Genomic DNA, 11,989 nt, shown 5'->3' on the forward strand with positions numbered 1-11,989 from the left:
ATACTGCCAAAAAACATTCGATTAGATCTTGGAAAAAAAAACAAAACGGAAAAAATAACTAGAATTTTTTTCTTAGTAAATGGGCCCCTAAGTGTTTACAGTATTATCTTTCGTTCCCATACTATTTTCTTCTATATGTAGAATTAATCTAAATATATATTAAAAAAAATAAAGACAGTTATGGGACCTGTTATCCAGAATGCTCAGGGGTTTTCCAGATAAGGGATCTTTCTTTAATTTGGATCTTCATACCTTAAGTCTGCTAAAAAGTCATTTAAACATTAAATAAACCCAACAGGATTGTTCTATCTTATATATCTTAGTTGGGATCAAGTACAACATACTCTTTTATTTTTACAGAGAAAAGGGAAATTATACATTTGAATTATTTGATTAAAACAGAGTCTATGGCAGATATACATGTACAAAGAAAATTCTACTTGCGATTTCATGTATTTTAACCAAATGTATCTCTAATCAATAGGCTTTTTTTTAAATCCAGACACCAAATTCTCCACAACTAATTAGCTATGCATGGACTCTGCCTATTTCTGACTGCTTATATTCTCTGGAATTTGTATTTAGCTCTTCCTAATCCTACAGTCTGCCATCAGGTGACTGTACCTGTGCCTTGTATTAATAATTCTGCCAATCAGAGAGTCCCAGCATCTTTTAAAGGATGATTTGAGAGCTTTATCAAGAGCTTTATCAACTAAAATGTCAGTTAATTTCTCAACTCTTGGTTGATGAATGCAGCACCACATGAGTTATATCCAGTAGCTGTTGTCTCCTGTCAAATGGGACCGATGTCGGATGAAAAATCACTAGATGTGCCCACTAACCTTTTGATAATTTGATGTATTTGTCAGATCGCACTGAAATTGGTCGTTAGGGAGAGAAAAATCTTAACATGTATGGCAGCTTCTGTCAGTGTAAGACTTTTTCGTTGCTTCACTTTACCTTATGGCTATTAAGCTTGCTTGGTACAATTGTAGGAATTACTAGATGTAACATTAAGCACTGCAGAATATGTCAGTGCAATAAGAAATAAAAATGATAAAAAAGGCATTTTTAAAACAGTTTTTTTTTAACTCTATCTATAGTGACAGCACATTAGTTAGCTGCTGTGCTATTTTGTGTGATGTGGGATTACATTAGTTTGTGTATTACTTCTAATTTTTTGTGTACATGTATGTTTTTTTGGGGAAAGATGGGGCGTGATAGGTCTAGTTATAAAGAGTGGCATCTGGATTTGATAATACTGTGTACCTTTTAGGTCATTAGTTATCTTCTTTTAGCTACATTTATGACACACCATTGCTCATGGGTCACAACCCCCATGTTTTGTAGGCTATTACAAAATTCCCTTGGTACATGTTATAATGGAGCATTTATTGTGTTTTATCAGGGACCTAAGAACTAGAGGTCTAGAGTGATTTGCAGCCTCTAAAAGGCATTCTTATTCTCTACACCCCTTTACAAACCATTCACTAGGGGGATGGACACATCTGATATTGGTCTTATCACAGATAGGTGGTTTAAAAGCATGTTCTCCCATGTGTTTATAACATCCTCCAACCCATGTAATCATAAGCTTCTTATCATTAATATTGCATTGCATTTATGACTTCATCTCCTCTTGAGAATCTTCTTCCCAGTTATGGTATTAGTCAAGTGTAAAAACAATGACTACACTGACAGTGCTAAGTTTACTATGAATAAAACGATGATAACATGAGGACATCCTCAATAATTATCAGTTGCAGTCTTTGGAACTGCATGCTTTTTCTACACTCAAGTGTAACAAAACAGAATCTGGTAGACAGTTGCATTAATAGATGTGATACAAAGTATCTGCATCTAAATACACTAGTTGATATAAAGGCACAGGTAGGAAAGGGTCAGTCTAAGGAAACATGGGCAGCCATGTTTGGGTATGGGCTTGCTCTGCCTCCTGTTGACACAAAATAGTGCAAAACCGCCTGATGACTATCCTGCTGCTCCAACCATGCGTTTTACACACAGCACTGTCACATTCTGCTTCCCATGCCAACAATTATGATACATAGGGGCTGATTTACTAATCCACGAATCCGAATCCCGAATGGGAAAAAATTGGATTGGAAACGAACATTTTGCGTTTTGTTAACAGCCATTACGACTTGCTCGTAAATTGTCACGACTTTTTCATAGCCATTACGACTTGCTCGTATATTGTCGCGACTTTTTCGTATTGAGCGCTCGTAAACGGCGGGCAAACCTTTGCGACTTTGCATGATTTTGGAAGCCTCCCATAGGACCAAATGGCACTCTGCAGCTCCAACCTGGCTTCACGATACTGAAGCTTGAATGAATCCGAAACTTTAGTACTCGGCACGACGGCTACGAACAATTTACAGCAAGTAGTAATGGCTACGAAAAAGTCGCAACAATTTACGAGCAAGTCGTAATGGCTATGAAAAAGTCGCGACAATTTACGAAAAAAATCACAAAATACCGATCATTACGAAAAAAATGCATTCGGATGCTTTTCGGGCGTTCGTGGATTAGTAAATGTGCCCCATAGAGTGATACTGTTTAAGATGAGGATTAATACTGATATCCTCTTATCATAATTTATTTATATGGCAGCTGGAAGTCACGCAGCACTCAACAAAATTATCATAAGAACAAAAGACTTATAATAAATTAACATCTATGGGCTGCATACAAAAAGAATCAGCACCTGCTAGTAAGACTTTGAAATCTAAGCAAGTATATTTTTGGGAAATAATTTTAATGTTCTAAAATCTATTCTGCTATGAGCTTATCCATTATCCAGAGCAGTCATACTTGATTAGAGTTTCCACGGTGTTCTACCTTTTCAAAGAGACACCTTATAATCTGTATTTGAAATATGTTTTCGCTGAATGAGTCCCCCAGCTTTTTGGACATGGCTTCCTGACTGTTTATCATTGTTCTCCTCTCTCCTAGGCTCCCCTGCTCCCTGGCATCATTCAGACTGAATGGCAATCTAGACATAGGGAAAAAAACTCAGGGTGCATGTTATTACCCGTGGCCATGGAAAGGAATGGTCTTTTTACATGTTCTACATAAACTACAGGGTGCACTAAGGGCGAGGGCAGACAAAGCGTATATACACTTTTCTGAGCCCTGCGCTTTTCTGCCTGGCTGAGAGAAGCGGACCCCCTTTCATATGCCGCTCTGTGTGCGTGCTCTAAAACCTATGGCAACAGCTAAAGTGTGTGCACACAGAGTGGAGCAGATCGGTGGTCGGCCTTGAAAACACATAAGTAAACAAATGGCTGTTGCCATAGGAATTACTGCACAGGGCTGAGACAAGCAGATTTACGCTTTGTCTGCCATTGCCTTAAGTGTGAGGAATATGTACCTCATACTGGTATGGTATGACTTCAGCTAGTGGCTAGCATTAGGGCAGTGGCACACAGGGAGTATAGTCGCCCCGTGACAAATCTTCGTTGTCGCAGGCGACTAATCTCCCCGCGATGCCATCCCACTGGCTAGAATGTAAATCTCCAGTAGGATGGCACGCATCGCTGCGATGTCCCGAAGTCGACCAAAGCAACGTGTATGCCACCGGCGATTTACATTTTAGCTGGTGGGATGGCATTGCGGGGTGATTAGTTGCCTGCGACAATGAAGATTTGTCACGGGGCGACTAATCTCCCCATGTGCCACTGCCCTTAGAAGTAGGAAGTTACTATATATGTCTTGGCAGCAAGAATGGAAAACTCATTTTCATGGGACTGATCCCTATTTGTAACAGCTGCTTTGCAAGTACACACCAGCCAATAAAATCAAGTAGATCATCCCCTTAATAGACAGGTAGCTTATAGGGATATGTATATTACAAACCGACAGCCTTCACTAATGCCATCTGTCCAATTTATTGGGCACATTTGAAAATCCTGTAGAAAGTGTACAGCATTGCCTTGTCACTATTTGACAATCGAATGATCAATCCTAGCCTTCCTTCTGTATAGGAAGGAGCCGGGCTAGGATCGATCAATCGATCGTCGCATAGTGGATGCTTCCCCTGCATCGCCGTATCGCCCTATTTCAAATGACCGGAAGCCAAGTTTTAGCAGGTATTTTCTAATAAAGCATTCAAAATAATAAATGGTGTGCAAGATAGGGCAATTATTGGGGCAGGGTGGAATAGATTTTTTACTTTAAATATTTAGTGTTACTTTTCCTTTAAAGTGTTTCATAGGCCCTATGTTAAACCCACCTTTTGAATGGCCAAATAAGAGAAAGAGCGCTCATTTGGCAACCTCTCCTAAACAGTGGATTATTGTGTATGTGCCCAGATTTAAAGTGATGTTTCCTTCTTTCTCCAACTGTGAATCTATGTTGCAGGGAATCCATGTTGAACACAGCCTAAACAATTTAGAGGAAACAAAACTAGGGGGACCAGATCACTTGAAAAATCACAGACACATATCATCATCGGCCATATTAGTTGAGCCAGCAGATTAGAGAGAGCAAAAGAGCAGGGAGAACAGCAGGGGAGTGTTCCTTGTTAGTAAGGAAGGTTAATTATCCCTAAAGCTTTAAACCCTACACTTTATTTCACTGTTACTGAGCGGATGCCCATGCATCTAGTTTTCCTATTTACATATTATACTTCATTGGCCATAAGCCTTATGACCACTTTCTGTCACACTTTAATATAGTTGTAATAAAATGGCTGGGTTAGTTGTAGATGGACGATATGTTTCTCCCAGGGTTTTGCATAGTTGGTACCCTGGAACATGGAATAATTAATCACAAACCCAGCCCTTTAATACAGACCTTAGCAGCAAGGTGATTGCTGCAGCTGAGAGCCTTTTAAAAAGACTCCAGTGGGGGGAGGGAGAGTCTCTTCCCCACTACACAGGTAGCAGGAGCTGCGCTGCATGGGAAAGGTACTTATGATTTCTGATTTTGTTTGCTTCTATTAAGTTGGAGTTGGAAAAGCCACCCAACTGTAGTTAGGCTGCCAATTGTATTTAGCCAGCGCTCTGGTGCAAGGGTTTATTTTCCTGTTTCTTATTTTGTGTTTGTTACTGAAGTTTTGTAACAAAATAAACTGCTGGCACTTGCCTTTAAGAGAGCAACCTCTGTGACTGCTATGTTTACCCTAAAAGACTGTGGGAAGCGGCCCTAAGACACTGAACCAGATCCCCCTGTAGGTTCAAGTGTCACACGTGGTGGAGGACGCGGGCACCACACTCAAGTCTGAGGGTAAAAGTACTGTTGTTGCCAAGATGGAGGATGTTATAAAAGCTCTCATTCAGTCCACTGCAGTGCAGCAAGAAACAAACAGACAAGCTGCTCAGAGTGTTGCAGCTTTGCAGCAGCTGGTTGTACAACATGGAGAAAGTGTTGCTACCCTTGCCAAAATCCAGAAGGAAAGCACTGAAACGTTAGTGCGACAATTGGCAGAAGTACAGGCAGAGGCCCGCGAGGAACAGCAGGCGGCTGTACAAATGGTGCAACAGGAAATCCAGGCCTTATCAGAAAAGGTCAATGCAAACCCTGTGGCCACACAGCAAGCGAATAAGCTGATACGGGCAAGTCATTACCTGCAAAAGATGGCAGCCACTGATGATGTTGAGGCATACCTACTAGCCTTTGAACGCACCGCTGAGAGGGAAGGATGGCCAGCCGGAGAATGGGCAAGTTTACTAGCGCCTTTCCTAAGTGGAGAACCCCAGAAGGCATATTATGATCTGGAACCTGCAGAGGCCAGCAACTACAATAAATTGAAGGCAGAAATTCTTGCACGTCTGGGAGTGACAGCTGCAGTCCGGGCCCAAAGATTCCACTCTTGGTCTTTTGTTCCGGACAAGGCTGCCCGATCGCAGATGTTTGACCTGATACATTTGGCTAGGAAGTGGTTACAGCCTGACATCAACTCTGCCATCCATATTGTAGAGTTGCTTGTAATGGATCGCTTCCTGAGGGCTTTACCAGCTTCACTACGACGGTGGGTAAGTCAAAGTGACCCCCAGAATGTTGACCAGTTGGTCGCCTTGGTCGAAAGATACATTGCTGCTGGAGAACTTAGTAACCCACCGAGAGCAGAGCGGTTCTCTGGTACCAAGATCCTAAGTCACACTAGGTCTGGTAAGACTGGTTCAAAGTTAAAGGACGATGGGGAACAGCTTGGCACTAGACGGCAGTTTGATAATACAGTAAAATGTTTCAAATGTTTTGAATATGGACATATGTCTAAAGACTGCCCTTTAAATGTTGAACCTATGCAATGTGATATGAGTTACAGGGGTAAACCCCACTCGTTGCTTACAAGAAAGGCAGGTTCAGATGTTGTAAGTTGTTATGCGGGGAAACCACAATGGTGTACCATAAAAGTAAATGGGAAAGAGGTACAAGCATTACTTGACTCAGGGAGTATGGTAACCCTAGTAACCAGGTCCCTTGTGCCTCAAAGTAAAATTAATCATGCAAAACAAGTGGGAGTTGTCTGTGTACATGGAGATAGACAGGATTATCCTACCGCCCAGGTCACCCTGTCTACCCCATCTGGGTCTATGGATTACCAAGTCGGAGTGGTTCCCCAGCTGGCATACGAAGTGGTTTTGGGGAGAGATTTTCCTTATTTTCTGAATTTATGGGCTTTTGTCACCTATAAGTCACAAGAGTCCTTAAGGGGTACAAATGACCTTGAATATGCATTTCCCTTTGCTGATGTGCAGTCTGATGAGGTATTACGTAGTGAGGTAGGCTGCAAGGCCCCAACCCCGCTTCAGGTTTTGGTAGGGGACAATACAAGCAGTGATACAGAGCCCCGCACCTCTGATGAGCCTGAGAGGGAATTAGCTGACTTAGAAGTCAGCCCCGTTAATTATAAGAGTGCACAGTGGGAAGATCCCACTTTGCTGGAACCTAGGCGTAATGTTCAGGTGACAAATGGTGTTAGAAATAACCCAGATGGCTCCCTTTCTTATCCTTATTTTGAAGTGTCTAATGACCTTCTATATCGTGTAGAAAAGAGAGGTGATGACATACATAAACAGTTGTTGGTTCCCCAGGCCTTCCGTAATACTGTGCTAAGGCTTGCACACAGTCACGTATTAGGAGGGCATTTAGGGGTGGAGAAAACAAAAGAACGCGTTTTAAGGCGATTTTACTGGCCCGGGGTGTTTGCTGCCATTAGCAACTATTGTTCCTCATGCCCTGACTGCCAGCGTACTGCTCCCCAGAAAGCATATAGGAGCCCACTTGTGCCTTTGCCAATAATTGATGTACCGTTTGATAGGATAGCAATGGACCTGGTCGGTCCACTTATAAAGTCTGCTAGGGGTCACCAATACATTCTAGTTGTTGTGGACTATGCCACACGTTACCCTGAGGCTATTCCCCTACGCAATACTACAGCAAAGAGTATAGCGAAAGAACTAATGTTCATGTTTAGTAGGGTGGGTATCCCCAGGGAAATTCTGACAGACCAAGGGACACCATTTATGTCCAGGGTTACAAAAGAGTTGTGCAAATTGTTGCAAATAAAGCATCTCAGGACATCTGTATACCACCCGCAGTCAGATGGTCTTGTCGAAAGGTTTAATAAAACCTTAAAAACCATGCTCCGTAGAGTGATTGATAAGGATGGGAAAAATTGGGACTTCTTGCTGCCTTACCTAATGTTTGCAATCAGGGAAGTTCCCCAATCCTCAACAGGTTTTTCCCCGTTTGAATTGTTGTATGGTCGGCACCCCAGAGGGTTGCTGGACACAGTTAAAGAAACCTGGGAGCATGAAACTACCCCTCACCGTAGTGTGATAGAACATGTGGCTCAGATGCAAGATAGGATTGAGGCCATTATACCTATTGTACGTGAGCACATGCTAAAAGCACAGGAAGCTCAAAGAAACTCATACAATAGAAATGCTAGGCTGCGTGTATTTCAGCAAGGGGACAGAGTACTTGTTTTAGTCCCTACTGTAGAGAATAAATTTCTAGCAACCTGGCAGGGCCCTTATGAGGTAATTGAAAGAGTTGGCGTGGTTAACTATAAAATACGGCAACCAGGTAGAAGGAAGCCTGAACAGATATATCATGTTAACCTGCTAAAGCCATGGAAAGACAGGGAAGTCTTAATGGCAACACAGTCTCCAGACTCTCCGATTGATATGAAAGAAGTACCAGAGGTTAATATAGCAGACACCCTGTCAACTCCCCAAAAGCGTGAGGTCAGAGAATTTGTTAACCGTAACAAGGATGTTTTCTCCGCTATGCCAGGGCGAACTAAAATAATTGAACATGACGTTATTACAGAATCGGGTAACAGGGTACATCTTAAACCATACAGAATACCAGAAGCTCGTAGAGAGGTTGTTAGTAGAGAGATAAAGAAAATGCTGGAGCTTGATGTGATTGAAGAATCCCAAAGTGAATGGAGTAGTCCCATTGTCCTTGTCCCAAAACCCAATGGGGAAATAAGGTTCTGCAATGATTACCGCAAGGTAAATGCTATATCTAAATTTGATGCTTATCCCATGCCCAGGGTTGACGAACTGATAGAGCGGTTAGGCAAAGCAAGATACCTCACAACTATTGACCTGACAAAAGGTTATTGGCAGGTGCCTCTTACAAAACAAGCAAGGGAAAAAACTGCATTTTCCACCCCAGATGGGCTGTTCCAATATAAGGTCCTACCTTTTGGGCTACATGGGGCCCCAGCAACTTTTCAAAGAATGATGGACCGAATTCTAAAGCCCCATGGTCGTTATGCTGCTGCCTACCTTGACGATATAGTCATTCATAGCACAGATTGGGAATCACACCTAGCAAAAGTTCAGGCTGTGGTGGACTCAATTAGAAATGCTGGTTTAACTGCCAATCCCGCAAAGTGTACTATTGGGCTTGAAGAGGCCAAATACTTGGGGTTCTCAATAGGAAGGGGACTAGTTAAACCACAAGTCACAAAGGTGGAATCTATTCAAAATTGGCCAAGGCCTTCCACCAAGAAACAAGTCAGGACATTTCTGGGCTTAACTAGCTACTACAGAAGGTTCATACCTGACTTTGCTACTATTGCCAGCCCTTTAACTGACCTTACTAAAGCAAAAGCCCCTGTAGTGGTACGGTGGTCAACAGAAGCTGAAGAAGCTTTTGTCAAATTAAAAGAAGCCCTCTGTGCCCATCCAGTTTTGGTGGCACCTGATTTTAGGAAGGGATTTATTGTGCAAACAGATGCCTCAGATGTCGGCTTAGGAGCTGTTCTGTCACAGGAGATTAATGGTGAGGAGCACCCAGTTTACTACTTGAGTAGGAAACTTAATTCCCAGGAGAGGAATTATTCAATTGTAGAAAAAGAATGTTTAGCCATAAAATGGGCTCTAGAATCCCTAAGATATTATCTCTTGGGTAGACAGTTCAGGCTCATTACAGACCATGCCCCGCTTACTTGGATGAGCCAAAACAAAGAGAAAAATGCAAGGGTTACTAGGTGGTTCCTGAGTTTGCAACCCTTCAGTTTCACTGTAGAACACAGGGCTGGAATTAAACAAGGCAATGCTGATGGGCTCTCAAGGTTATATTCCTTAATGTCCATGGTCGCTCACCCCTCTAGGGCAGAGCTGGGTGGGGGGATGTGTAATAAAATGGCTGGGTTAGTTGTAGATGGACGATATGTTTCTCCCAGGGTTTTGCATAGTTGGTACCCTGGAACATGGAATAATTAATCACAAACCCAGCCCTTTAATACAGACCTTAGCAGCAAGGTGATTGCTGCAGCTGAGAGCCTTTTAAAAAGACTCCAGTGGGGGGAGGGAGAGTCTCTTCCCCACTACACAGGTAGCAGGAGCTGCGCTGCATGGGAAAGGTACTTATGATTTCTGATTTTGTTTGCTTCTATTAAGTTGGAGTTGGAAAAGCCACCCAACTGTAGTTAGGCTGCCAATTGTATTTAGCCAGCGCTCTGGTGCAAGGGTTTATTTTCCTGTTTCTTATTTTGTGTTTGTTACTGAAGTTTTGTAACAAAATAAACTGCTGGCACTTGCCTTTAAGAGAGCAACCTCTGTGACTGCTATGTTTACCCTAAAAGACTGTGGGAAGCGGCCCTAAGACACTGAACCAGATCCCCCTGTAGGTTCAAGTGTCACATAGTGTTGAGCAGGGGTTGGATCTTCCTCTTTGGTCTGCATCCAGGTGAATGTTCCACTGGGATCAATAAGGCCCAAGTAAAGCCATCTTACCCCAGAGAGACCATTTACCTTTGGAGAAGTCTGGGAACAGGGACCCCATGAACAAGGATTAGTGCAGGATATTTATTGTTATTATTATTTATATAGCGTCATCAATTTACACAGCACTTTACAGAATAGAGGGGTACAAAAGACAGAACAGTTAACATGTACATATAAACAATTCACAAAAATGGTTTGCCGTTACATTGGATGAGGATCGGAGACACTAGGGGGCCTGTTTGCAAGAGCTTACATTCTAAAATGGAGGGCTGAGACGTGGCGTTGGAGTTCATGTAGGTGTGTAAAGTGACAGTAAGTGCGGATTGAGAGGTGAAAACGAGTGGTTAGTGAATGTTTGGGGGGGTTAGGTTATAGGCTTGAGTAAAAAAGTTGAGTTTTAAGAGACCGTTTAAAGGCTTAGAGAATCTGGCAGTGCCAAATGGGACAGGGAAGGGTGTTCCAGAGGATGGGTGCAGTGCGTGAGAAGGCCTGGATGTGAGAGTGAGAGGAGGTGATGAGTGAGGAGGAGAGAAGGAGGTCATGTGTAGAGCGAAGGTTACATCTGGGGGTTTACTTGGGGATTAAGGTGGTTAAATCGTGTGGTGCGGCACCAGTGAGTGCTTTGAAGTTGAGTACAAGAATCTTGAACTGAATCCTGTACGTGACAGGTAGCCAGTGCAAGGATTGGCAGAGAGGGACCGCACTTGTGGAACGGGAGGAGAGGTGTATGAGTCTGGCAGCACTGTTCATGATGGATGGGAGAGGGGTCAGTTTAGATAGGGGAAGCCCACTGAGCAGTGAGTTGCAGTAGTCTAAGCTAGATATGACGAGGGCATGGATGAGAATTTTGGCAGTCTCCTGAGTGAGGAAAGGTTTAATGCGTGCAATGTTTTTGAGGTGGAACCAACAAGATTTAGAGAGTGTTTGAATGTGGGGTATGAAAGAGAGAGCAGTGAAATGTGACTCCTAGACAGCGAGCTTGTGGAACTGGGGTTATATTAATATTTTCCACGCAGACAGTGATGTCAGGCAAGGAAACGGAGTTGGAGGGTGGGAAAATGACCAGCTCAGTTTTGTTCTTGTTGATTTTTAGGTGGCAAGAGGAAATGAATGCAGAAATTGCAGTTAGACAGTTAGACAGTATTGATAGATATACAGTTTATAATTGCACTTTCTAGGAATGTGAGATAGTCAGCTTTATTTAGAAAGAGCAGCTCTCTGGCTCCAACTAGGAGAGATAGCTGGGAGTATTCTACTTCCTCCTAAGGCTCTGCTGCCTCAATGAAGGGACCACAGTAGTGATCTGCTGTATGGGATCCGGATCACTAGAGGTAGAAACCCTAAGGATTTTCTTACTACCCAGACTATTCTCCACAGTGGTGAATCTTCTAATCTGCTTTGAATTTGCCAAATCCATTTGCTGTACATCTGCATTTGTGAGTACTTATTGCACTTTTCATGTGGATTGTCTTGGACAATAAAACCAGTTTGTTTGAGTTTGCTGGAAGAACCTTCTGGCATCTTATATTTACTTGTTTTGCACACAGCCTAAGTGAGTTGTTGTTACCTCACCCTTGATCTTCCCATGCAGCTATAGCCTATCTAGCTGGTTTTTGTCTGTTTACAACCAAAAAAGGGCATAGTGCATGCAGGGGGGGTTAAAAAGTTCAGCTAGTATTAAACAGTGTATTCTGATGTCAAAACTCACCATTTATATAGAAATATTTTTTTGGTTGTGGACACACACAGAACTGTGTTGCAACACCCTGGTGTTT

The sequence above is a fragment of the Xenopus tropicalis genome, chromosome 3 (genome assembly GCF_000004195.4).
Source record: "Xenopus tropicalis strain Nigerian chromosome 3, UCB_Xtro_10.0, whole genome shotgun sequence".
Taxonomy (NCBI): Eukaryota; Metazoa; Chordata; class Amphibia; order Anura; family Pipidae; genus Xenopus; species Xenopus tropicalis.